The 26,668-nt window shown below is 34.9% G+C and overlaps 1 protein-coding gene across 7 annotated transcripts in view; it reads left to right on the top strand.

Moving 5' to 3' along the window:
- Positions 1–26,668, top strand: part of Bmpr1b (bone morphogenetic protein receptor type 1B) — a 399,910-nt gene that overhangs the window by 218,074 nt on the left and 155,168 nt on the right. For 2 of the 7 annotated variants that reach the window (XM_047566821.1, XM_047566824.1), the window contains one exon: positions 23,288–23,382. The exons of 4 other annotated variants lie outside the window; for them this stretch is intronic. The gene's annotated coding sequence lies outside the window, so the exon portion shown is untranslated. Of the gene's footprint in view, positions 1–23,089; positions 23,183–23,287; positions 23,383–26,668 lie in introns of those variants that run through there. One more of the 7 variants, XM_047566823.1, reaches the window with a different exon arrangement.

Raw genomic sequence — 26,668 nt, 5'->3', positions numbered from 1 at the left:
CCCTGTATCACTACAATCTGCTGATTTTTCGTTCTTTTGGATAAATAACTGGGTCTTATGGTGTTTCCATATCTGCTCCTTTTAGTAATCAACAAACTGCTTTCCAAAGTGGTTGCACTAATTTGCAGTCCCACCAACAATATGTGAATGTACCTTTTCCTCCCACATCCTTTTCAGCATTTATTAGTATTTTGTATTCTTGATAATTGCCATTCTGACTGGAGTGAGATGAAATCCCATTGTAGTTTCGATTTGCATTTCTATGATTGTTATACATATTGAATATTTTTTCAAATATTTGTAGGCTAGATATACATAAAGGTGAAATGCACTATATTTTTTGTTTTAAGAAGTGTCAGTTCTTTTGCCTATTTATTAATTGGGTTATTTGGTTTTTTGTAGTAGTTTTTTCAGTTCTTTACAAATTTGGATATTAATCCTCTATCTGAGGAGCAGGTGGCAAAGATCTCCTATTTTGTAGGCTCTTCCTTTATACTCGTTCCCTTTTAATTTGATGCCGCCTACTTATTGATTCTTGGTTTTATTTCTTGTGATTTAGAAGTCTTGTTAAGGAAGTCAGTGCCTCGGCCAATGTATTGGAGTGTTGGGCCTTCATTTTATTCTTGCAGTTGCAGAGTTTCTGGTCTAATTCCTAGGTCTTTGATCCTCTTTGAGTTGAGTTTTGTGCAGAATGAGAGATAGGGATCAATTTTCATTCTTTAGTTTTCCCAGGACTGTTTGTTTAAAAGGCTGTCTTTTCTTCAACATATTTTCAGTATGGTATTGTCGAGTATCAGATTGCTGTATCTATGGGGCTTTGTCTCTGTGTCTTCTATTCTTCTGTTCTATTACATTGGCCTTCATGTCTGTTTTGGTGCCAGTACTATTGCTCTTTTTGTGATTATAGCTCTGTAGTATAATTTGAGGTCTGGAATTGTGATGCCTGTAGTAATTGCTCTTCTTTTTCAGGATTGCCTTGGATATTCTGGGTCTCTTATTCTTCCAAATGGATTTTTGAACTTTTAATAGTTCTGTGAAGAATGTCATTGGTATTTTTCAATGGGGATTGCATTAAGTTTGTATGATGCTTTTGAAATTTTTGTGAATGGGATAGGTTTTCTAATTTCTTTTTCAGAAAATCCTTTATTGAAATATAGGAAAGTGATTGACTTCTGTGTATTGTATCCTGCTACTTTGCTAAATTTGTGTATTAGCTTTGTAAATCTTCCTAAATACAGGGTCATGCTCTCAGCAGATAGAGATAATCTGACTTCTTCTTTTCCTATTTGTATCCCTTTAATTTCTTCTCCTGCCTGATTGCTCTGGCTAGAATTTCAAGGAGTAGGTTGAATAGGAGTCATAACAGTGGACATAGTTGTCTCATTCCTGATTTTAGAGGAAATTCTCAGTTTTTCTTTGTTCAGCATAATGTTGGCCTTGGGCTGTCATATATAACCTTTGCAATGTTGAGGTAAGTTCCTTCTATTCCTAGTTTCTCTAGTGTTTTAAACATGAATGTGTGCTGCCCTTTATCAAATGCTCCTGAATCTATCGAGATAATCATGTGATTCTTCTTTTTAACTCTATGTGGTTAATTATGTTTATTGATTTGTATTTATCGAATCAACCTTGCATCTCTGGGGTGAAACCCATTTGCTCATGGCTCATTGTCTTCTTAATGCATTTTTTATGTGGTTTGCCAGTATTTTATTAAGGGTTTTTTCATCAAGAATAGTCACCTGGAGTTTTCTTTCCTTGATGTATATTAGTCAGATTTTTTGTACCAGGATGATAGCTTCATATGATGATTCGCTCTGTTCCCTCATTTTCTACTTCATGAAATAATTTTAGTAGGATTGGCATTAGTGTTCTGTAATGGTCTGGTAGAACTCAGCTGAGAATCCATCTGGTACTAGACTTTTCTCAAGGCTTTTAATTGCTCTTTCAGTTTCATTATTTGATATTCATCTGTTTAATTTTCTACATCCTTATGGTTTAATTTGAGTAAATACTGTATCTCTAGGAACTGGAGTATAAATTTTCAAAATATTTTTTAATGATGAAATACCTACAAGGATATCTTCTTTTTCATCTCTATTTTTGCTGATTTAGTTCTTCTCTCTCTTTTAGTAATTGGCTAAGGTTTTATCAATCTTGTTTGTCTTTTCAAAGAACCAACTCTTTGTTTTATTGATCTTTCGTAATTTTTTATTCTCAATTTCATTAATTTTGGCTCTGATCTTAATTATTTCCTCTCTTCTACTGATTTCAGTGTAAGTTGCTCTTTTTCTAGAGCCTTGAGGTGTAGTGTTAGATTATTTATAGGGTATCTTCCTGTTTTTTTAATGTACACACTAAGTGCTTTAAACATTCCTCTTATAATTGCTTTTGTACTGTCCAGGAGAGTTTGATATGTTGTATCTCTATTCTCATTTGTTTTTTAGAATTTTTTTATTTCTCTCCTAATTTCTTCTGTGATCTGTTCCTCATTCATTTTGGATGATCTGTCTATGGTGAGAGGTGTATTAAAATCATCTGGTATTATTGTATCAGGTCTGTCTGATTCTTTTTATTGAGAAGGGTTTGTTTTATGTATTTAGAAGTAGCATTGTTTGCAGCATAAATGCTTTTTGTGGATAGTCCCTTAACCAGTATAAAATGACCTTTGTTTCTTCTCATTAATTTTGGCTTAATGTCTACTTTGTCTGATATGGAAGTAAATACTCCTACTCCTACTTGCTTTTGGTTTCCATTTTCATGGTGTATCTTTTCCTTTCACATTCAGTATGTGAGTGTCTTTGCCTGTAAGGTGAGTCTTAATGTAAACAGCATATGGTTGGGTCTTTTTTTTTTTAATCCATTCTGCCAATCTTTGTCTTTTGATCGGAGAGTTTAGATCATTTTCATTCTGAGTTATTATATAGCAGTGATTTTTATTTGCTGCCCTTTTGTTTTTTTTCTAAAGCTGAATTCAGACTTGATTTTACTTTTTCTGTTTTAGTGCGATTCATCACTATGCTGGATTTTATATTTTTTATTTCTTCTGCATGTATTTCATCAAGTACATTTTGTAGTGCAGGCTTAGTGGTTATGAATTCTTTGAGTTTCTGCTTACCATGGAGGGTTTTTTTTTATTTTTTTTATTTTATTATTATTTATTATTTTTTTATTATTATACACAAATGGGATACATGTTGTTTCTCTATTTGTACATGGCGTAAAGGCATACCATTTGTGTAATCATAAATTTACATAGGGTAATGTTTGATTCATTCTGTTATTTTTTTCCCTTCCACCCACCCCTCCTACCCCTCTTTTCCCTCTATACAGTCCTTCCTTCCTCCATTCTTGCCCCCCTCCCTAAACCTAACTCTAAACCTAACACTAACTCTTCCCACCCCACATTATGTGTCCTCATCCACTTATTAGTGATATCATTCTTCCTTTGGTTTTTTGAGATTGGCTTATCTCACTTAGCATGATATTCTCCAGTTTCATCCATTTGCCTGCAAATGCCATAATTTTATCATTCTTCATTGCAGAGTAATATTCCATTGTATATATATATATATACCACAGTTTCTTTATCCATTCATCAATTGAAGGGCATCTAGGTTGGTTCCACAATCTGGCTATTGTGAACTGAGCAGCTATGAACATTGATGTGCTGTATCTCTGTAATATGCTGATTTTAAATCCTTTGGGTATAGGCCAAGGAGTGGGATAGCTGGATCAAATGGTGGTTCCATTCCAAGTTTTCTAAGGAGTCCATGGAGGGTTTTTATTTCATCTTCAATTCTTAAGCAGTTTTTATTTCATCTTCAATTCAGTTTTGCTGGATAGAATAATCTTAGTTGGCACCCATTTTTTTTCAAGGCTTGGTATTTATCATTTTAAGCTCTCCAGGTTTTAGGGATTGGACTGAGAAAATGGTTAAAATCCAAATTAGCTTAATCTCTAAATGTGATCTACCTTATTTATTTTGGGACTTTTAAAATTCCATCCCTATTCTGTGTTTTAGGCATTTTAATTATAATGTGTCTTAGAGAGGATCTTTTTTTGATCTTGCCTATTTGGGGTTCTGTATGCCTCTTGTATTTGGATTTCCATTTTGTTCCTATGATTTGAAAAATTTTTTGTTATTATTTCTTAAAAAGATTGTGCATTCCTTTTTTTTTTGGATTTTGTAGCCTTCTGCCCTTCTGATTCTTAAATTTGGCCTTTCATTATTATCCCTGATTTCTTGAATATTCTGGTTATGGCTTATTAACATTTTTTTATTTATCATCAACTTTATTTTCAAGATTATACACTTGATCTCTAAGATCTTGGAATCTCTCTTTAAAGTAGTCTAATCCATTGAATTTTAAATTTGATTTATTGAGTCTTTCATTTCTAGGATTTCTGTTGGATCCTTTTTCAGAATCTCTATCTCTTTATTGAATAGATCTTTCATTTCCTATATTTCTTCTCTAAGTTCATTCCTTATGTATTCTTTTAGCTCTTTGAACATTTTTACTATGAACTTTCTAAATTTTTTCTCTGACATTTCCTCCACTGTGGTATCAATGGGATCAATGTTTGAAGGTTGTCTGAATTGCTTGTTGCCTTGCTTTTTCATACTGCTTTTATATCTGCTCATGTGTTAGAATGATTATCACTTCTTCTTTTATGCAAGGGACTATATAGTGATTTTTTCTTCTATGAGCTCCTGGCTGGGCGAATATCCAGGTTTTGGTACTTTTACTTCATGTCTAACTTTTGCTGTTGTTATCAGCACCACTTTGAGATAATACATTAAATCATATATACTACAAACACTGCAGAGAAAAGTCGCATGCTTATCAACTTAGGAAAAACAAAATCTTGTTGATGGTGTTCTCCACAGTTCTTATAATCCAGGTATAAACTTGTGGTAATGTTAGTTTTTGGTGTCATGTCACCAACAAACAAAACTTGGAATACTTTCCTGTTTCTTTTCTAGCAGAAGTAAACCAGGTGTTCCTTTCATTGTTCTTCCTGGAAATCTCTATCACTAGAGTCTTGGAGTTAAGTTGACATACTTTATTTTTTCAGCATCAGTGGGCTAAGTTTATTGCTAAATTTTCTGCCACTGCATAACAAGAATCTTTACCTTCTAGTAACACAGTTCTTATTTTGGTAAAGCCCTCAGGCCCTTCTGCCTTCTGTATGCTCTCTGGTGCCAAGGTCAATGCCTCATGCTTTGAAAATATTTTATAGCACATCACTTCTTCTATCAAAATAACTTCTTGTTATCTATTGCTTTTTAAAAAATTACTATAAGATTTAGTGACTTAAAAATAATTGTATTACTTCTCATGGTTTCTGTGGGTCAGGATTTTGGACTGGGCTCATTTGGGGGTTTCTTATAGAGCCTTTCATGGCATTGGCATTCAAATGGTATCTGAAGGTGGGACAGGGAGTTTGATGCAGCTGGAGGTTGTCCAGGTGTGTCTTTATTCATGTAGTCTCGAGTTGTCCCTGGTTTCTCCACATTGGGTTGTTTGAGCTTTCTAGTATAATGTAGTATCCTGTGGATGGCGAGACTTCTAAAATGGTAACTGAAGGTTTTGAGAATATATGTTCTGATGAATAAGTGGGAGATGGGAAATTGTACAATTTTGTTTTGGAAGTCATATAATGTCACATTCTCTGTGGTTTTAAATTCACCCAGATTAAAAGAGAAAGCACTTTGATTCCAGCTACCTATGAGAGGGGTGTTTCAAACATATCATAAGAACATTTGGGATGGGAGAGATTGTTGTAACCATCTTTGCAAAGTAAAATCTGCCATACTTTTTTGTATCTAATTTTTATAGGTTCATGCTAAAATTAATAGAAATTTGATAGTCTTTTTCAAGTTAAAAAAAAAACCCTTAAACTTAACACACTTGCTTTCACACTCCAGTTTTGCTATTTATACATCTAGTGAATTTCTATTTATAGCATTTAATGGTATTTAAATTTGGTGTTTTTTTTCTTGGCAAAACCAAAATTATGATTGTGGGTGGTGCATGTTTTAAGTGATATCAAGTTCTCAAACATGCAGAATTTATGAATGGTAATAGTTTTAACTGGCCAGCTATTGAAACCTTGTTTTTTTAAGAAAAGGGGAAAAATGTCCCTTAAAATGAAGAAATTACATTTCTTCTTAAATCTGTGCACAAGTATTAACAGATTGTTCAAGCAGTTCTTAAAGTTAATATTTTAAAATATCATGACCCATATCGTTGAACTTCATGAATATGAACAATGAAAACTTTATTGAAGGCGATGAATGTGCAGCTCTGGCATCTCTTTGCTCTTGGCCATACCTGCTTAGTTGATCTTCTGTCGCTACATATGTGGGCCATGTGTGCTTGAAACATTTTTGACTATTTCGGATGTTTAGTCTGCATAAGCTGGATCCTGTCCACTGCATCTTATTACTTTGGATTCCTCTTTGCTTTCAGCAACAATACCGTCCAACTAGTTTTTGCGAGAGAGCCAGCCATGCAGCTTGTGAGAATCAAGAACTAGAAAACTGCTACCTCTGTGAAACATGAATGTATGTTCCTTGGGCTGTCAAGGGACCAGGTTCCGTGTAGCCCTCTTAAAAGGATCAAATATAGAAAAATGAATGAGAAATACCATAAGTCATCACAATTCACTGTAATTGTTGTGCCTAGGAAAACATGTCACATTTTAGCAGTCACCTTGGTCATTGATGATGAAATTTAAGCCATTGAGAAATTGAAGTCTGTGTCTCTTAGTGCAGGTAAGCTTACTAACCATAGTTTGAATGATGTTCTAAAATTCAGGGAAAAGTATAGTTGTAATAGAGTAAGTTCCAGTATAGCATTGATTATTTTATGTCATAGCCATAATTTTACCTCATAAATTCATTTTCAGGTAAATTCCTCTGTCGTGCAAAATGAATCTTAGAAAGAAGTCTAGTGAAATTGGTAGTAGTTTTTTTTGTTTTTGTTTTTAAATTATGGACACTGATTTTTAAGATTAATGAAAGGTCTTTTGAACAAAGGATGTAGTAAGCTATCGAATAGTCTTTCAAACATTGCATAAATAATAAACCTATAGAAACAACATAAGGCAAAAATAATATGAAAAGCATCAGAACTGGATTATGAAGTAACAAAATTCACATGAGGTGGGTAAATAATTAGAATACCAGATTTTGATATCAAGTATTTTCAGATAATTTCAATTCCCTTCTTTCAGCATTTAAGTTTTTATGAGATTATACATATATATATTATTTTATATTTGTAATGATATACATAACTGTTCATCATTGTTATTTGTGAAAATTGAACTTGTTATTCATTCTAAAACTTCAGTTTCTTTTTTTTTCCCCCTTGGGCACCAGGAATTGAACTCAGGGTTACTCAACCACTAAACCACTATTTTGTATTTTATTTAGAGACAGGGTCTCACCGAGTTGCTTAGTGCCTCACTTTTGCTGAGGCTGTCTTCAAACTGATAGTCCTCCTGCTTCATTCTCCTGAGCTTTATAGGTGTGTGCCACTGCATCTGGCTAAAACTTTAATTTCTGATTGGTTAGTAACTTATTGATTATCATGGTGTTACTTATATTAATTATATGTGTTCATCATATAAGCCAAATTTTATTAATAATTTGAACATAAACTTTTTAGGTCTTTTTTTTAATTTTTGGTACCAAGAATTGCACCCAAGGGCATTTAACCTCAGATCCCATCCCTAACCCTTTTTATTTTTTGAAACAGTGTCTCACTAAGTTGCTTGGGGCCTCACTAAGTTGCTGAGGCTGTCCTGCAACTTGTGATCCTCCTGCCTCAGCCTCCTGAGCCACTGGGATTACAGTCATGCACCACTACCCCTGGCTAGGCCTTTGTGTTCTTTCGCTTGCCTCATAAGTGGTTCACACCCTCAGCCTCCTCTGTATCCCACTTGGCTCCACAAATCTTAGCATATCCCTCAGCTTCTTAAAACTGCTCGTGGTCTGCTCATTGCTGGATGGTACCTTTTCATGGCAGAGCAGACCCTCCATGATTATAAGACGGCCCTTTCTTTTTTGCCTTATCTCCTGACATTCCTGTCCTGTAGCCTCTCCTCCAGCTGTAGAGACTTGCTTGTCATTCTTTGCCCAAACTGTACAGTTTCTCATAGCTGTGCCTCTTTCCAGAATAGATCTGGTCTGCCTCTTCTGCTGGACTAATTTTTACTGGTGCATATTAATTATGTGGAGGGCTGAGTTTCATTGTGGCATATTTATACATGCATAAAACATAAATTGATCAGTTTTACTCCTTATTATATCCCCTTATACTCCTCTCCTTTTTCCTGCTTGTCCCCCTTTTCTACCCCAGTGATCTCCCTTGTACTTTCATGTTATTCCTCTTTTTTTGTTTTCCCCTTCTACCTTTCACATGTGAGAGAAAACATGCAATACTTTTCTTTCTGAGTCTACTTTGTTTTGCTTAACACAGTGTTCTTCACATCCTACAAATGCTTTTCCTACAAATAACATGACTTCATTCTTCTTTATGATTGAATAAAACTCCACTGTGTATATACATCACATTTTCTTTACTCTTTCATCTGTTGACAGACACCTAGGCTGGTTCTATTACTTGGCTATTGTGAATTACGCTGTTATAAACATGGGTATGCATGTATCTCTAAAGTATTTTGACTTAACATCTTTTGGATAAATATTGAAGAGTGGTACAGTGGATCTTGTGATAGTTCCATTTTCAGGTTTATTTAAGGAACATCCATACTGATTTCTATAGTGTCTGCACTAATTTATATTTCACCAACAGTGTATGGAAGTTCCTTTTCCCCCTGCATTCTTGCCAGCATTTATGACTATTTGTAGTCTTGATGATTGCCAATCTGACTGTGGTGAAGTGGAATCTCTATGTAGTTTTGACTTGCATTTCCCTGCTTGCCAAAGATGTTGAACATTTTTTTTTTTATAATTGTTAGCTATTTGGATGTCTTCTTTGGAATGTCTGTTTATTTCATTTGCCCATTTATTGCATGACTTGTTTGCTTTTTGGGGGAGGTGGGTTGATTCTTTTGTGTTCTTTATATATTCCAGATATTAATCCTCTGTTAGGAGCAGCTGGCAGATTTTCTCCCATTATCTAGGCCATCTCTTTATTCTGTCAATGTGTAGAAGTTTTTGAACTTGATGACATCACATTTATTGATACTTGGTTTTATTTCCTGAGCTATAAGAGTCCTATTCAGGAAGTCATTGCCTCTGCATTTGTGTTGAAGTTATTTCTCCTCTGGTAGACTAACCCTATGCATTCTGTTAAGACTTGGTTCTAAGATACCTTTTCTCTCTAGTTATTACCTTCAGATTTATCACCTCTACATAACGCTTTCATTGCTTTTATTACTGTGTCTTGTAGAGTTTGACAGTGGACTGCATGGAGGTAAGAGTTTGTCTTATTTATTTGTTTATACTGGGGACCTGGTATATATTAGAAATTCAACATTATCCACTGATGGAATGAGTGAATAAATAAATTTATGACCCTGTTTTATTTTCATTTGAGACTGCAGTCTCAACTCAACAAACTCTCATCTATTGACCCTTCTTGTTTGGAACATAGCAATATTGCTTGTTTAGATTTCCAAATATTTTTCATATGTCTTTATTTTATCAAGTTGGGAGAGAATGGGAGCCAGAACTTAGAAGTAGAAAAGTATATTTGCACAATCTTATACTAGCATTCTGCTGCTTTGAAGGGTCTTCCCTTTGACTGTGGAAGGTTGATAAGTCTTCATTATTCATTCGTTAATTAGATGACTGTTTAAGGAACTGTGATATGCAGAAGAATATAAAACATAGCTCCTGATTTCAATATAGTCTACTAGGAAAGAAAAGACAGGTACCTAATAGAGTCTGAGGATATTGTGGCTTTTAATAAAGGTCCCAAAATAATTGCAAAAGCTGTATAGAGATAGACTGGACTCATCAGATAGACTTTGAGTAAAAGTTTTCATTTGTTTTAACTCATAGGCTGTGAATTCCATAACCAATGGTCTGTGCAGAAAATTTGTATGCTACCTTGAAATTCCTTTGAAGAAAAATTGGTAGTAGTAATACTTACATATGCAGTTTTTAAAAGTATATCTCCTATTGAGTGGTTGAGCTTTTAATTAAGTACCCTTAAGTAGTTAGCGTATTTGAATATGCTAATAGAAGCTTGCGGAGTTGGTCCAGTGAAACTCTTAGAACTACAGCAGTGTATCATAGTGAAATCAGATTTTGTCTGAATGTTTTCTCTCTTGGGATGTGACCAGTACATGATTGCTTCTGCTGTTTTTACTAAGGTTTAACTAAGGTTTCTTGGTTATGAATGATTAGTAAAACTCTCAAAAAACAGGAACCTTATTTTATATTACTTACACTTAAGAGTTGGAAAATGTGAGGTTTTAATATGATTAGGAGGCTTTTTTCTTTACCAAATACACTCCAAAAAAGATATTCCAGCGTGTTTATTTGAAACACAGAAATGCCAGCTACACCTGACAAATGTATTTAAGTGTGCATAAACTATCAGGTTCAAACAGTCTTAGTAAGTCAAGCATACTTTTCCTCAAATATTATTTCTTTGTTGAGTCATGCAGCTTTAGCCAATGAATTCTTGTCAGAATTACATGCTGCAAAATTATGTGTTGGGCCCATTTAAATGGGACCAAATACACATACAATTCACACATCGTCAGTTATGAATAATGAAAAAGAATAATGCCTGATGAGGTGGCATGTGCCTATAGTCTCAACTACTTGGTAGGCCGAGGCAGGAGGATCACTTGTACTCAAGAGTTTGGGGCCAGTCTAGGCAACATAGTGAGACCTCCATTTCTTTAAAAATATTAATAATGTAAGCAAAATTTATATCAATTTATATATATATTTTCCTCTCAGCAGATAAGGTTTTTTAAAATTTAAAGCAAATACATTCTGAAATATAGATTTCATAAAAGCAATGAATTAGAATGGATATGATTGCATCAGGCACTTCCAAAAAATTATTTTCACCTAAATTGTTTTAATTTTTAGAGGAAAACATTTCAATAATTGTTTTTATTTTCCTTAAAGAGAATTTACTTTAGAAAGGAATGTTATTTCTAAGGGTATCGCTCCTTTTTACCAAATAGCCAGATAGAAATTAAATAACAGGTGCATGACAGAAATTTCTGATGAAACTTTTGTATTTCAGTGACTGTTTTTATAATTGGACTAACATTTAAATTATAATGGCCCCAAGTGATGCTTCTCAACTTTGGCTGCACATGAGAATCACATGGAGAACTTTAAAGAATATTGATGTCTGGTTCTTACTGTAGTGATTATAATTTAATTGATTTTTGGATATGGCTTGGGCATCTGGATTTCTGAAAACATCCCAGATGATTTTAATGTGTAGCCCATTTAAGAGCCACCTATCTAAAGTTCCCACACATCTTTCAGCCACCATCAACTTATTCCACTTCATCATGCCCTCCTCCTGTTTTGTGTCACTTAAATATCAGAGGTTGTTTTTACCCAAGGGACTTTTCCCTTACCAGTTCCTTTTGTTTGGAATGTCCCTCCTGCTGATCATTATAAGGCTGTCTTCATCATTTAGACTTTAGCTCCAAGGACTTTGCTTCAAGCAAAGCTTTTCTTAAACTAGTCCCATCTGATGCTTTCTTTTCCCCAGCATTGTCACATTATTCTGTATTAGTTTTATTATTGTATTTGTTTTACCATGAGATAGTATCATATTCATTTGTTAGTTTTTCCTTTCCCATGAAGGCAGAGAACTGGAACATCTGCTTCTCCACCATATTCCCAAGGCTTAAAAGTAAGCCTTACATCACAGTGGCTCAATAAATGTTTTCTGACTAACAAAGCAATAGAAAAAAATTTTGTGGTAATATACATAATTATATCTCTTTTCTCCCTCCAAAAATACTACATGGGAATCACGTTTTAAATATTAGAGGCAGTGAAATGAGTGGAAATGTCAACAGAGTAAGGAGCAAACCTTGAAATGTGACTAAGTACTGAAAACTTAAGGGCAGCAATACTAAACCTGGAATAGTTACCTCCGCTCAAGGTTCTCTCTTCAAGGCCATGTTTTGATTCTTACCATCACTCCAATGATGCCCTGTCTTTGAAATCATTAAATACTTTTTGGTGAACTTATCCTACTTTAAAAACTCAGGAATCTTCTACTCTCAAACTCCTTTTCTGAGCTGTGTATCTAGGAAGTTTATCTTTCCTGTGCTGCATATTTGTATCATGGCCTTTGTCTGTTGTATTTTTGGAATCTGGTTACTGATCTGTCTCCCTCACCAGGTTTGGAGAACAGAGATGGTCTGTAGTGCTAGGCCCATAACAGGTTCCCAGCAAGTTTTATTGAATGAAAGCATAAAAATAAATTCAAAATATTCCACAAGAAGCATTAGAGATGCTAATTAGAATTTTACAATGGATTTTTCAGGAATATAAGGAAGTCAAAGTAGATTCAAATAGAAGAAAGCAGTAATGAAGGGTAGCATAAGCCAACTGGGGTGTGTGATGTTATGCACACTTAGGAAATTAAGAAAACATTGTTGGTGCCAATAAGTCTGAGCACTGGCTTACAACTGATATGTGGCTTGTCATTTGAACAAGGTTTTCATCACTCACTTGGGACTTTTTATACATTATTTACTCTTTTGATAAACTTTTCAATAGCTGCTATTCAGATGGATGCATTTTCCAGTAACACCTGATATGCATTTTAAAATGTAGCTTTTAATTGATATTGATTGCCAGTAAATCTAATGATAACTTTCATCAGTATACTCTGAACTTTGTTGTTCTACCCAAAAGAAAATGCAGCAATCTTTGGGCACATAAATATTTAAAATTCTCTATGTAGATGGCCTGTTAGTTTCATGGATTCTGTTGTCATAATGTGAGCACTTAAATATTACTTAGGATTAATATAACAGATTGTATTCTGCTTCAAAATCTCTGCAGCACCACTATACATAGTTTTACCTGAAAGCTCGATGACTAGGGTTTTTGAAAGGAACATCATCATACAGTTGAAATTATCATATTTTCATTGCCTCATTTTTTTATCACTGAGATTATTAAAAATAAAGAAGAGTGAGTGCTTAGGACAGAAATGCTGGTCAGCTCATAAAATCATACCGAATATATACAGAAATGTAGGCTCAGCTGTGCTGCTGGAGGCGTGGGATCTTTATGTGCTTTTCCCTTCAGTTTTCAGGAGGAAATTCTAGCCATGCACATCAAGCAATTTGTTATATTTCTAAAGAGAAAGCAAGGGGTCTTAATGTCAGAATCACAGCACCCAAATCATTTTTCTTCTTTTAATTTGAATCTGCATGTCCACATATTTGAATCTAGTTCTTCACTAGCTTAAAATCTACTCTGTGGAAATGAAGGTTAACAGAAGGTCATTCTGTGAAGAGGCACAGAACTGTGGAAGTTTAGCACTTGGCATTTCCAGAGAACATATGGTTTGGTGTGTTAGGAGAGCGTAATGTGGGATTTGCATTACGGATAAAAGGGAAATGAAGCTGAAAGGGTAGGGCCAGGTCAAGATGGTGGAGAGGCCCATATTCCATGCCAAGACGTCTGAACCTTGTTGTCAGCAAGAGAAGGTGTTGAAAAAAAAATTTTAAGTGTGGCAACAATATAGAAGATTGATGAAGGAAAGAGTGGAGTGGTGATGGAGAGACCTGATTGTGATCACTTCGGTATGTAAGGTTACATAAAAGCCAAATCTGAATTTTGATAGAAATGGAGGGAAAGGAAAAGAGGAGACCAGATTCCAGAGATTTTTCAAAGAGAGAATCTTGAGTATTTAGCTTCCAGATGGAAATAGGGGAGACACAGTGGGACACAAGGTTTTTAATGTGGATGATTAAGTAGTGATCCTGTCATTAACCAATAGTGGAAAAACTGAGATAAGAGCTGTGTGTGTGTGTGTGTGTGTGTGTGTGTGTGTGTGGCCAACCATTATCAACAAAAGCCTGAACTAAATTGGAACACTCCATTCTGTTCCCTAAGAATTATTGTTTTTTTCCTTAAAGGAAAATGTTGTCTACTGAGATATTTTCCTGTGGTATTACTGAAAGACTGACTGATCAAGGCACAAGATTTAATGTGGGAGGGTCTGAGGATTCTGTGTATCCTTTCAAACTTTGACTTCATGGGTTGTTCTCTTACCTGCTTTGAACTTCAGTTTCCTCATATATAAAGTAAGGATGCTCCCCTTGTTTGTCCTGCAAGTCAGATGATATGATAGAGGAAAGAATACTTCTTAACAATATAAAATGTGTGTGTTGGGTTTGTACATACCATTTGGAATCGGGCAATAGGCCCTGAGAACATGTTTTGAGGTTCCTGTACTTCCAAAATATTCTGTCATATTCTCTGCTGACATTTTAAAAGTATGAATAGATGTTTTTGTATATGCTTTTCCAAATGCAAACATTTGTACAAAACAATTTTTTTGATTCACTGGTTCAATAAAAATTAAAGCAGAACAGATACATATGCATGTTGATATGCTTTATGTTAATATTATTTGAGCTCTTTAATTGGGTCATGAAAAAGAAGTGTATGGATGTCCTTTAGTTTTACTTTTCCTGCTTTTACCACCCATCTGTCTTCAGCCCAGTTCCAGCTGGGCCCTGGCTCAATTTAGGGCTAATATCAGTATGATGCTACTGGAAGAGGGGAAATAATCTGAATGCATTTCCCTATAGCTTTCACCTACTCTAAAGTAGTCTTGTGAAACTAAAGCTTTAAACACAGAAAAGATTATTTCAATTCATCTCAAAATCTACCTTAATTAATTCTTGGAAATGTGTTATACATGACAATTTTCAGATCTACAAAATTACAGAGCTAAAAAAGAGATTTTTCATTCTTAGCTCTTTTTTTGTTAGAACTCTTTTAGGTATTTTTGACATCACATTTCAAGAAAGTTTTAGGCTCTGTCAATCAGGACAGCTAGTAGAAACAACCACATTTTACATGTGAAACAAATAGGGTAATGAATGTCTCATTCACTTTTTATTAAGTTTAGTTTGCTTTGTTGTTTTCTTCCTATTTTCTCTTCTCTCTTTTTTTTTGAAATATATTTTGATGGCAAAGATCTGGTATTAAAATGAATAATGATATTTTTCAGCTCTATAATTTAAATCCTCCATAGGAAAGCACATTTATCATGAAACAGTAAAATAAACCAGTTGTTTTTATTTTCTTTGATGAATTACTTTACATTCCTGTTTTCACTACTTAGTTAAATTTAGTCATTCAGTGATACTTTAATGAGCTTCTGACATATGATTGCAAAATTAAAAGCAAACACACACCTTAAATTCGGTAGACGAGCACTTCCCTCCACCATTGAGGCCATTGAATTGGTTTTGCCGAATCCTTCGTGGCTGGGATTTCCCATTCTCCATCCTAAAGAATGTTTGGCTTTGGCTTATTATAGGAAATCCTGCAATGTTTGCTCCTTTCCTTTCTCTAACATAACTACCTCTAGAATGGATGGTTTCAAGATCACCTTTATGACCCTCTCCTGTGTTGGAAAAGATACCTTCTAGTCTCATGATTCCAGTTGCATTTACTTTAAAAAATTCTGCAGCTTCTTTCTATAAACACTCTATTACATATTGCTAATTATGGGCATTTGCATAAATGAAAAGATATTCAAATGAATAATTAAAAAAAAAAAAGAAACAAGTCGTAAGAGTTTCAACTACATCTTTGCCATGAAAGAGAACTCTTGGCCTGAAATGACAGGTAATGATTAGAACCTCCCAGCCATTAATGGAATTAACACTCTTATGCAGAATCTTACTGCCACATAGACCTAATTTAACTTCTATTTTGGAGTGGTAGTAGAAAAATTTGAATTAGTAGGGATTGATTCATTAACTTTAAGAAATGTCAGCTGAATGCAGTTGCAAACACCTGTAGCCCCAGCTACTTGGGAGGCTGAGGCATGAGGATTGAAATTATGAGGCAGCCTGAGCAGGTTTGTGAGATCCTGTCTCAAAATGAAAAGATGTGGGGACTGTAGAGCACTTGCCTATCATGAGCAAGGCCTTGGGTTCAATTCCCAGCACTGAAAAAAAGAAAAGATAATAATTTAAAGTATATGATGATTTTAAGAATTGCTTTAAAAATAGGAAACTGTAGTGCAAATATTATGTTAAAGAAAACTTTTGACATTGACTTCATATTATATAAGTATGTATAGTAGTTCTAGGAGAAAAAATGGAAATACTGGGGCTAGGGATATAGCTCAGTTGGTAGAGTGCTTGCCTTGCAAGCACTAGGCCCTGAGTTCAATCCCCAGCACCGCAAAAAAATAAAAAAGGAAATACTGATACACAGCCAAAAACTTAGCTATTGTTAATAAGCAAGAATGAAAATGAGATTTTGTCCATTAGCAATAATTGTACAATAAAAATATTTCTGATGTTATTCACTTTTATTAACTTGTTTCATTAAACATAATTAAATGTTATTGGTTCTGGTGATGTGCATTCTATGAACTATGAATTTCAGAACCATTTGTATACATTAATGATAAAGTCTTTTAGTTTAGTATTAGTTTGGTGTGATGGCAAATAAAAGTTTAAAAGGATATATGTTCTTTGCTATGGTTTGCTTATTCAGTATATTCCTTCTTCTAGATTCACATACAACATTATTCCAGTTGAGAAGAACAGATGGCCTATTTATTAATTGTGCAGTCAGTACTTCTCAAACTAATAATGGATAAGTACTTACAATAAAGTGGCAGCAGTAAGAGTTAGGAGACTTATATATGTTTTTCCTGTGGGGTCCTGGGAACCCAAAATATTTATTACCTGAGAACAAAGAACCTTAGAGTTAAAGGTAAGCAACTCTATCTGATATAACTAATAGTAGGCCTCTAAAGGAAGGAAAAGCAGAACATATTCCATGGTTTACTTTTAACTAGGCACAGTATAGACTCAATTTTTCTTTTTCCTCAGTCATTTATGCTAAAAGTCATATAGTCCCTCAGGTGAAAAATGAGGACAAACTTGTATTACTAATATTTTGCTTGTACCTATTTGCCTCTGAGCAGTATGTGATTCTTTATAGGGTTAGATAACTTTGTGTTATTCATATCTGATTAAGTTTGTTAGCAGCATTTCTTAAAAGCATTCGGTACTTAGGTTTTTATTTTTTTAACCTCTAACTTCAAGGAAGCATTAAAGCACTGATATAACTGATTACAATTTCAGTTTCTTAACACTATCTGATGCTTAGCTTATTAAACTAAAATACCAATATAGGTAACAGTTGTCATAAAGCTGAGCAGAGAATCTATTTTTTCTCTAATTTCTTTTTCCCCCTCAAGGCTTCTTTTCATTAATAAATATTCTATCAAATCTGTACAGGAATTCAAATTTAGTTTAAAAACTGAAAGAAAAAAATAAAAAAAATTAAAAAAACTGAAAGAATATGCTAGTAAATATTTCTAATTCTTTAATCTTTTATTTGTTTATTAATTTATTCACTTAATGAGTGAGTGGCTATGTCTATGCCAGGTACACCTCTTTTAAGCACTTTAAAATACACTTTAAGCTTTATTTAGACCTAGAGTTTTCTCATATAACATTTACTAGAAGCCTAGAGTAAATACCTTAATGGCAAATTAGTACATGAAATATGCTTAACATTATTAGTCATTGGAGAAATGACAATGGGATTCTATTTCACATATAGGGATGATTATAGATGTTTATTATTTACAGGTGTTTGTGGAGAACCTTCACACATTTGCTGGCAGGGATGTGAAATGGTACAGCCACTTTGGAAAGCAGTTTGACAGTTTTTTAAAAATGTTAAAAATAAATTACCAGATTGCTTAGCAATTTCATTCCTTGGTATTTACCCAAGAGTAATGAAAACATAAATTCAATCAAAAACTTGTACATGAATGTTCATAATAGCATTATTCATCACAGCTCCAAAGTGGAAACCAACCCAAATGTCTATCAGCTAATGAATGAATAAATAAAACCTGGTATATTCATACTGTGAAACATTTTTTTACAATAAAATGAAGTACGTACTGATTCTCAATGACACAAATACTAATATTGAACCCATTTTATTAAGAAGAAACTAAGGTACATATATAACTTACATTGTTAGTTTTTCTGAAAAGAACAACTTAGAAGAGGAAAGGTTTATTTTGGCTCACGGTTTCAGAGGATCCAGCCCATGTTTGGCTTACTCTGTTCCTTTGGGACTGAGGTGAGGCAGAATATCATGGTGGTAGAGGAAAGTTGCACAGCTCGTGGCAGCTGGGAAAGCAGAAAGAGAGACAAACAGAGGAAGGGGCTAACAACAGGGTCCCCAAGGCCACGCCTCCAGCCACCCACTTCCTCCAGCCTTGTCCCACCTTCCTATAGGTTTCACTACCTAGGTAAGTTCATTATTAACCCATCAAATGAATTAAACCCTGATGAGGTCAGAGCCCTCATGAACTGATCATTGCCTAAAAGGCCCACCTCTGAACCTTGCTGCATTAGGGAGCATGCTTTCAACACATGAGCCTTTGGGTGGGACGTTCCAGACCCAAACCATAGCATCATCCAACTAGAGAGAAAAGAAAACTCACATCACCTTGATCTCACAGTCCTTACTTAATCTCTATATTGTAATGAGTTTTTGTTCCTGCTGTTTTAAGTCATTGTCCCTGTCCTTCTTTCTCCTCTCTTCATGACCACACCTTTTGAGAGTGGTTTTACACTTATTGCACTTCACAGGCTGATCTCCCGCCTCCAGTGGAAGCAGCTCAGGTACCCATGCTTGCTTTCTTCATAACTTCTTTGCTAAACATTAATCATACGCCCTAAAATTTAACAGTTTTAAATGATATGTGTCAGTGGTGTAGCATCACAATATATTCTGAATAGTGTATGTAATGGGCTCTTTTCTATCCTTTTCATATTTGATCTTTTTGTGACATCTGGCATTGTTGACTACTTGCTCCTGTTAATACACCAACCTCATTCATCCTTTTTCTTGTTCTTCCCCTGTTCACCTCATAGTTATTTTCAGTCTTCATGGGTCTCCCCCCCCCCCCGATCTGCCTTTAAAATTTTGATTTGGGGTTATTTTCTAATTATACATGCTGTCCTTGAGAGAGCTCGTGACTTCAGGAATCACTAACGAGTGTGGCTCACCAATGTCTATTTTAGTCATTTGTCCAGTACGTATTTATTATGCATTTATTATGTTCAAGGCTCAGTTTAGGTATTTGGAATCTATGCTGTTATTGAACCTACTCTCTACTGGGAAGAGAAAAGCAATAACAATCAAATAAGAAAGAAGGGAGTTTTAAATTGGCAATGATAGGGTGTGCTGAGCAGGTGCCATTTGAACAGAGAATTGAAGAAGGTGAAGAGTCATTCCTGCCACTGTCTGCAGAAAGATCATGTTAGGATGGCAACAAAAAATAGAAGGATATTAAGGACAAACTTGTTAGGGGGAAAAGTGAGCTGGAGTTGAGGAGTGAAGAGGTTGTTGGTGCTGAGATATATTGAGCAAGCAGGTCAAACAGGGATTTATGGATCAACATAAGGTCTTTGTTTGACCTTTATGTAAAATGAAGTTGCAGTACAGGATTTTGTTAGCTGATGAATAGGATGTGCATGTCCTCTGTGTTCAGAATAGACTATATGGTGGCAAGGTTTGAAGCAGGAGAACAAGACTAGAGAACTACAGAATTGATGCAGGCTTCATTCGCCTGTATCATAGACCAGCACATTTAAATGCCCATTGAACATAATAGAATGCCACACAGATATCTCAAGTTCAACATGTCCAAAGCTGAAACCGTCTTCTCTTCTCAGCTGCCTGTTCTAATGTTTCTCCTTCCTTCTGTAACTTTTGCCTGGGAAAAGGCCCAAAGAAGAGCCACCCTTGACTTTTCATGGATTCCTTGCCCTTCAACCAAATTGAAAATTAAAGGTGTTTAAGTTCTTTAAGGGCATACACTATTTTGCTTTCATCCACTGATTAGTTAGTACTGTCTTTCTGCTACCTTTCAATACTTGATATTAAAATGGCTTTGGTTTCTTAGAGAAATGCGGGATAAGGCCCTTTCAGTCCTTTCTGACTTGTGAGGGAACTTCTCTGTTCACCCTGTCTGACCTGGGCAACCTCTACTTCTTATTTAAGCGACTGATATAAAGGTAGTATGTGCTGCTATGGTCCAGCATTTTGGTTGGATTCCAGCTCTACAATTTATTAATTACATGACTTTAGACATTACTACTTAATAATTCTAAGCCTCATTTTCTTCCTCTTAAAAAAGGCACAAGCATAATCATCTGTCTGGGTTGATTTTAGTGTTAGATATAATATTTCTAAAACCTCTGTTAGATAGTAATCACTCGATAAATAATAATACTCCCTCTAGGGCACATGCTTCAAAAAGACAGTAGAAGAGACCTAACTGAAATTCATAATTGACATTAGGGTTCACTCTATGTTGTACAATTTGATGAATTTTATCAAATGCATAATGTCGTGCATCTGCCATCACAGTCTTGTTGCAATGCCTTAAAATTCTTACTCTTTCCCATCTGCAAAGTACCCTTGGAAACCTTGGAACTTTTCGCCGTCCTTTGTGTTGCCTTTCCCAGAATTTGAAACAGTTGGAATCATATGGTTTATAGCCTTTGCAGGCTGGTTTCTTTCACGTAGCAATTGAATGGATAGTTTTCATGGAATCAGTGTCCAGGTTCTCAACTTCTGCATATACTCTTATAATATTGATCTAGCTAAGAGCAGTGCTTTAATACAACAGTTTTTCCTCTTACTTATAAAAGTAAGGCATGCTTATCCATCCCAAAACTTACTGTGATGCATTGCATTGGAGTTGGAAAATTTAATACTTTAACAATTTGAAATAATACATTAATTTTTTTTTTTTACTGTAGAGAAACATGACAGGGAGACCCATGAAAGACTTCTAATTAGAATTAAAATATACTACACAAAAATTCTATGATGAAGCAAGATGAAAGGTCAAGAAAATAAAGTGTAGAATATAAAATTCAGCTGTTAAAAGAAGTAGCTATTTGTATATTTGAGGGGATAATAATTATTCTATGTATTTAAATTGCTATGTATTTAGAGTCTATTAGTATATTTAAAATAGTTGATATGTCTTATTTTGAAATGGAAGTATTTTCCAGTAGAGTAGAAATTGAATTCTTTGAAGGCATACACTTACTCTGGGTGAAAAATTATAGATGTTAATTTGGTAATAGGTGAGGGTTACATAATGTTTCAAAATTTCAAAAGTCAATGAAAAGTAGTTGAAGGTCTACCTGCTCTGTAAAACCTAAGTTTGTTAACCTGGCTCATAATAAAATCCCTCAACACCTTCCTCCTTCTCTAGTCTTTTTTTTTTTTTTTTTTTTTTTTTTTAAAAAAGCACCTTTCCTTTCTGTTTTTATGTTGCAGCAAGAACAAATTATTTGAACTTCTGTGTGTATATCCCTCTCTTTCCTGCCTCTTTATTGTGTTAGTCTTCCCTTCTTTGCCTCACTAACTCTCTGCTCATTCTTCAGGTCTGGAAATCTCAAGTGGGGAACCACCTCTGTATACCCCTTTCTACAGGCTCAGGGCTCCTTTTCTCTGCTTCCTCAACTCTTCATCCTAGGACTTCACACGTTGTTTTGCAACCAACAGCCCCCCGCTACCCTGTTAGACTGTAGCTCTTCCAGAGTAGGAACTGTGTTTTATCTCTGCCTCCTCAGCATCTATCTACATACCTCTTCTGGCAAGGAGTTAATTTATTGGACAAATATTGATTAATTATTGAATTAAGAAAGATGGATTTCAGTTGTTTGAAAGTTAATTGTGTACCACTTCGGTCAATTAAAATGTTTTGTTTTATGCTAGTTTATGTTCTGGTTGTTGTATTTGTATTTACTAGTAAGGTTTCCAGTAAACTTTCACATGAAGGTGGACCTGAAATTGAGTCTGAGGATCACTACCCTAACAGAAGGAGCACAGTCTTTGAGCAATTAGACAAGGACTCTCATTTTGGCTCTGCTGCAAAGTTGCCATTTGACCCTGGGCAGAGTAATAGCCTGGGTGGGGGCTGAATTTTTTCTTTAGTAAAGTAAGTGACTAGATCATTTCAAATGCCTTCACCTTTGATTTAATCAAATGAGAAAAATTGATAAAGTGAACAGATGATTACCCTTGGCATAGAGCATAAAAAATATGGACTTGATTTGTTTCCTTATCATTCACACTGTGAACATTATAGATTGTATAGGTAGATAATAGGTATCTTATTCATATCACCTGTAACCTATAAACTGAAGTAAAATAATTCAGATTGTCAGGATTATAAATCTAGGGGTTAATACAATATGTTGATTGACATAATTTTGGATTACATTTTAACTTTTTTCACCAAATACATAATTTATCTGATAAATATACTTTCTAGTGCGTTTCTATCATTCTGGAAATGAACTTAATTATGTCAAAACGTTTCTTTGTGCCCAATTACTGAGTCACTATAGCCTTATTTTAATGAGAACTAATATTAAAACAATTACAAAAATGCTTTCCTATGCTTTTGGCCATTTATAATATGTAGTAATTAAGTTTTACAAGGCCTGATTGAATGACATTTAGGTCTGACTTTTATACAGGGTTTGAGATTGTGTTTGGCCAGAACAAAGGCAGTATTTCCTTTCTTGTCTTTGCACTCCTCCCTGCCCCCCTTTTCTCCACCTGCTTGAGGAAAGCTGTATTTCTTCAGACAAACCTCATAATTGCCCTTCTGTGCCTGATTTGGGCCTCAGGAAAGGCCCATAGCATCTGTAAAGCTGGCAGCAAAATGGTATTTCCAGGCAGGCACAGGGTTGCTGGGTAGTGAGCCAATCCACAGCTTTGTCTGAGCAGCTGAGAACTTTGCCGGAGTATTACCACGGTGTTCAGTAACACAGACCTGTGCCATGAGCAAGTAAAGCACTGAGCAAGTGTGAGGGTCAATATTTATAGACCACTACGTAGCTGCCTTGCAGAGAGAGACGAGAGAGAAACACGCAGAGGGTGAGGGAAGAAAGACCAGAAAGACCGCAGTGGAGGAAACTTAAATTTTCAATGTTTTTTTTTTTTTTTTTTTTTTTTCTGAAAAAAATTCTTTTTAACTGTCAGGTTCAAACTTCTGCTGAATCATAACCATTTGGCGCTGAGCTATGACAAGAGAGGAAACAAAAAGTTAGAGAAGCAAACCTGCTTTAAGTGAGAAGGTAAGTAATTAGCCAGTTCAGTCTCGCTTTTACTTGTAAACTCCATCTCCCTGTTGGCTGTTCCGATCAGTAAGCAAACGACTGTGTGGCATGCTAAAGCTAATAAGGAGGGCTGCCTGCTGTTGAGTGTTCTTGGTGGCAGTGTAGTTTTGTGTACTGCTGCTGAGAATGCTGTGTACATTCTTAATGCACTTAATGTGGGTGGTGGGAACAGCTGTCAAACACTAATTCCATGTGTGTCCTATCAATAAAGTTTCTGTCTCTCCTTTCTGTCATACTCAAAGTCTTCCAGTTGGTGAGTTCGTCTTTATTTCTATATCAGTATTAAAATGTTAGTATCAGTTAAGTTTCCAGTAGTGACAGGACTAGGAATGTTTGGGAAATTTTCAGATGAACATGTGACGATGTAGTACAGTGTCAAAATGCAGAAACTGGGAACGTGGGCACCATGCTTGTTTTCTTTTCCTTTTTAAAAAAAAACAATGTCCATTTGATAGTGCAGTGCAGTGAAGTGAAATAGTCACTGCCTTTGGGAGCAGAGATAATCGGGAGTGACGAGAAGTAAGAATAGCCTTCTTAATCCAAGGTGCAAAAGACTTAGGAACTTAGGACACAGTCTCTCCTTGTCCAAGTGACTTGCTATTGGTTTCTTATAAGCCATGACTCGTTATTAAACATTAAACTAAAATTAGTGTCTCCTGGTACACATTGTTTATTTTTTCCTGTCACCACACATGGCACTTGTTTCTCTGTGTGTTCTTAGGGTTGTCATGTGTTCCTTTATCAGTTTGGTTCTGTATATCCCAGATTATCATTAAAAGGAGTAGTGCTGAAGGAGACAGAAAGAAATTGTTTTCTGTGCATTTTTGGATTTAGAACACTCATAAAATTTATGTGTCTATTACCCATAACTTAAAAAGTAAATATATTGCCTCTCTAGAACTATGGCAATAACTAGATGAAATTTATGTACTGACATAGTGAAAGTTCCCTTGTTTGGTTTTTTTGACTCTGAAACCATAAACAGTATGATATTTTGAATTTTTAAACTAGGATATGCATGAGATTATACTTTCACAGGATTTTCTGTACTACATATTAAAGCACAGATAATAGTAATGCCACAGTACAGATTAAGTGATAGGCCAATAGAAATAAAGAACAGCTAATACTCTGGCACAGATTTTATGTTAGTTCTGCTGTGCAGAAACCAGCTTATTCTAAAATGGGATTAAACCAGGTCTAAACAGCAGGTGGAATAGGTCTCAATAAAACATAAATATCTTAAAATGAGGCCAATAGCTGTTCACTATCACTTTTGTTAAATGCATGTATAATCTTTAAATGATGTAAAATGTCTTAAACTCAGATTATTAATTTATAAATACTTTAAGACTCATCTAGTTGATATCTAAATTTGAAGTATATTTTAACACTTATTTAATGCATGTTTTATCCTCTGAATCAGGCTTTTCTCTTTACTTTTTCAAGTTCTTCCTATCAGTTTATTAATGAGTTTGAGTTAGACTTTTGAAAATGTTTATTGTGAAAATGCAGTCATGGTTAATTCAGGATAGGCATGTCTCAGTTAAAGAAACTGACTGGCTAAGTTCATCAATAATTTTTTTTTCTGACAACCTTTGGGATACTGTGTCATGGTCAAGAGTATAATTTCAGTTTTTTATTAAATGTCTTTCTACTTTTATACCTTGCATACACATCATAATGCTTCTTTACCATTTTTATCTATTTATCTTTCTTTTGGCATCTTGTTTCTGAAATATGACTTTGAAACTTTGGGTAGAAAACAAGGAAAGTAAATCACTACAATAAAAATAAACTAAAGAAACTTTTTCCTGTGATTTAAAGAAAACAATAGAAAATTAAGACATTGGTACATAATGTCTAAAATGGGCTATATATTGGTTGAACATTTTAAAACTTGAGATACTTTCTCAATTTTCTTTTTTGGATTTATTGTAAATCCTGATATTGGTTATTTATCATATTTTAAATAATATTTTATGCAGACCGTTATAAAAAGTGAATGTGGGACCTTTTGTATTATATGCTAAGTATCTATTGACACAAGGTGAGTTTTGAAATGTTAATTTCAGCTTCTTAATGAATCTCACTGCCTGGACTCATCTGTTATGATACCAGTCCATCTGCTACACCACCCTTAGAGTAATCAAATCTCCCACCCTGGTGAACACATTGCTTCCTGCAGAATCCCTCCCATCTCTAGCTGCTGTTGCTCAGAGTAAAGGTCAAACTTCTAGGTACTATGAGATTCTTTTTGATCTGGCTTCTCCTTTTGTTCTGTATTCCTCTTCTCTCATTCCTTCTAAGCTATTAGCTACATCTGTCTTGCCCACCCATGAGATTATAACCCATTTCCTCTTTTTCATGTTCCAACAGTATTCGATATCCTATATTTCTTGAAATCATCTATACAGTGTTGCTTCTCTCTGGAGCCGACACTGCCCTCTCTATCTTGAAAGCCCTCTTCCAAGTCTTTGCCTGTCTCAGTGGAGGCATCCCTTCCCAGGACCCCCTCTTGGTCCATTCTCAGCTTCTGTTTAGACCTTTGTTCCAGCATTTGGCAAAGGTTTATATAATGTTTTGTGTTTATTTTTCCATGTCAGACTATAAGCTACTTGTGGCCAGGTTTTAAAATGTATTCTTACACACTCCTCCAAGACCTAGCTTATAACAAATGTTCCAGAATTTGAATAAAACAAAACAAAACAAAAAATCAAGTATTTATTTTAAACACCCACTTTTTAAATAGCCCTTTTAAAATATTTTAAAACTTTGGTTTGATTGAAAGAAAGGAACTTAAGTAAATAATTAATGCATTGGGGATGGTAGTAATGCTTTGTAAAATAATTATTTTGTCTTTCTAGCACCAGTCACAGGAGTGTGCATACACATCCATGTATGTGGATATTTGTTGAACAAAAGTACAAAAAGCATTTAGAAAATAAGAATTCAGGATACATAGCTCCAAAGTGTTGTTTACTCAGTTAATCTGATGAAACCTGTCAACATAATCAGCTAGTCGTGGCTGCCACAAGGACTGCTGTGATAAATGAAGTGATTCCTAAGCAAACTAGCCAGTGTCCCACCCTCCAAAGGCCAAGAAAGAACTTTAGGAGAGAACAGGATCTATCCTCATGGATTCTATTCTAGAATTACAGCATGGAATTATTCCCAAAGTTACTGACAAAGGTGTACCTTCAAATTTTATTTACTGTTGCAGAGATAGTTAGGGATTAAGAGA

This window comes from Sciurus carolinensis, chromosome 10 (genome assembly GCF_902686445.1).
Source record: "Sciurus carolinensis chromosome 10, mSciCar1.2, whole genome shotgun sequence".
Taxonomy (NCBI): Eukaryota; Metazoa; Chordata; class Mammalia; order Rodentia; family Sciuridae; genus Sciurus; species Sciurus carolinensis.
Note: the sequence above shows the minus strand (reverse complement) of the source record. Positions and strands in the feature narration are given on the sequence as shown.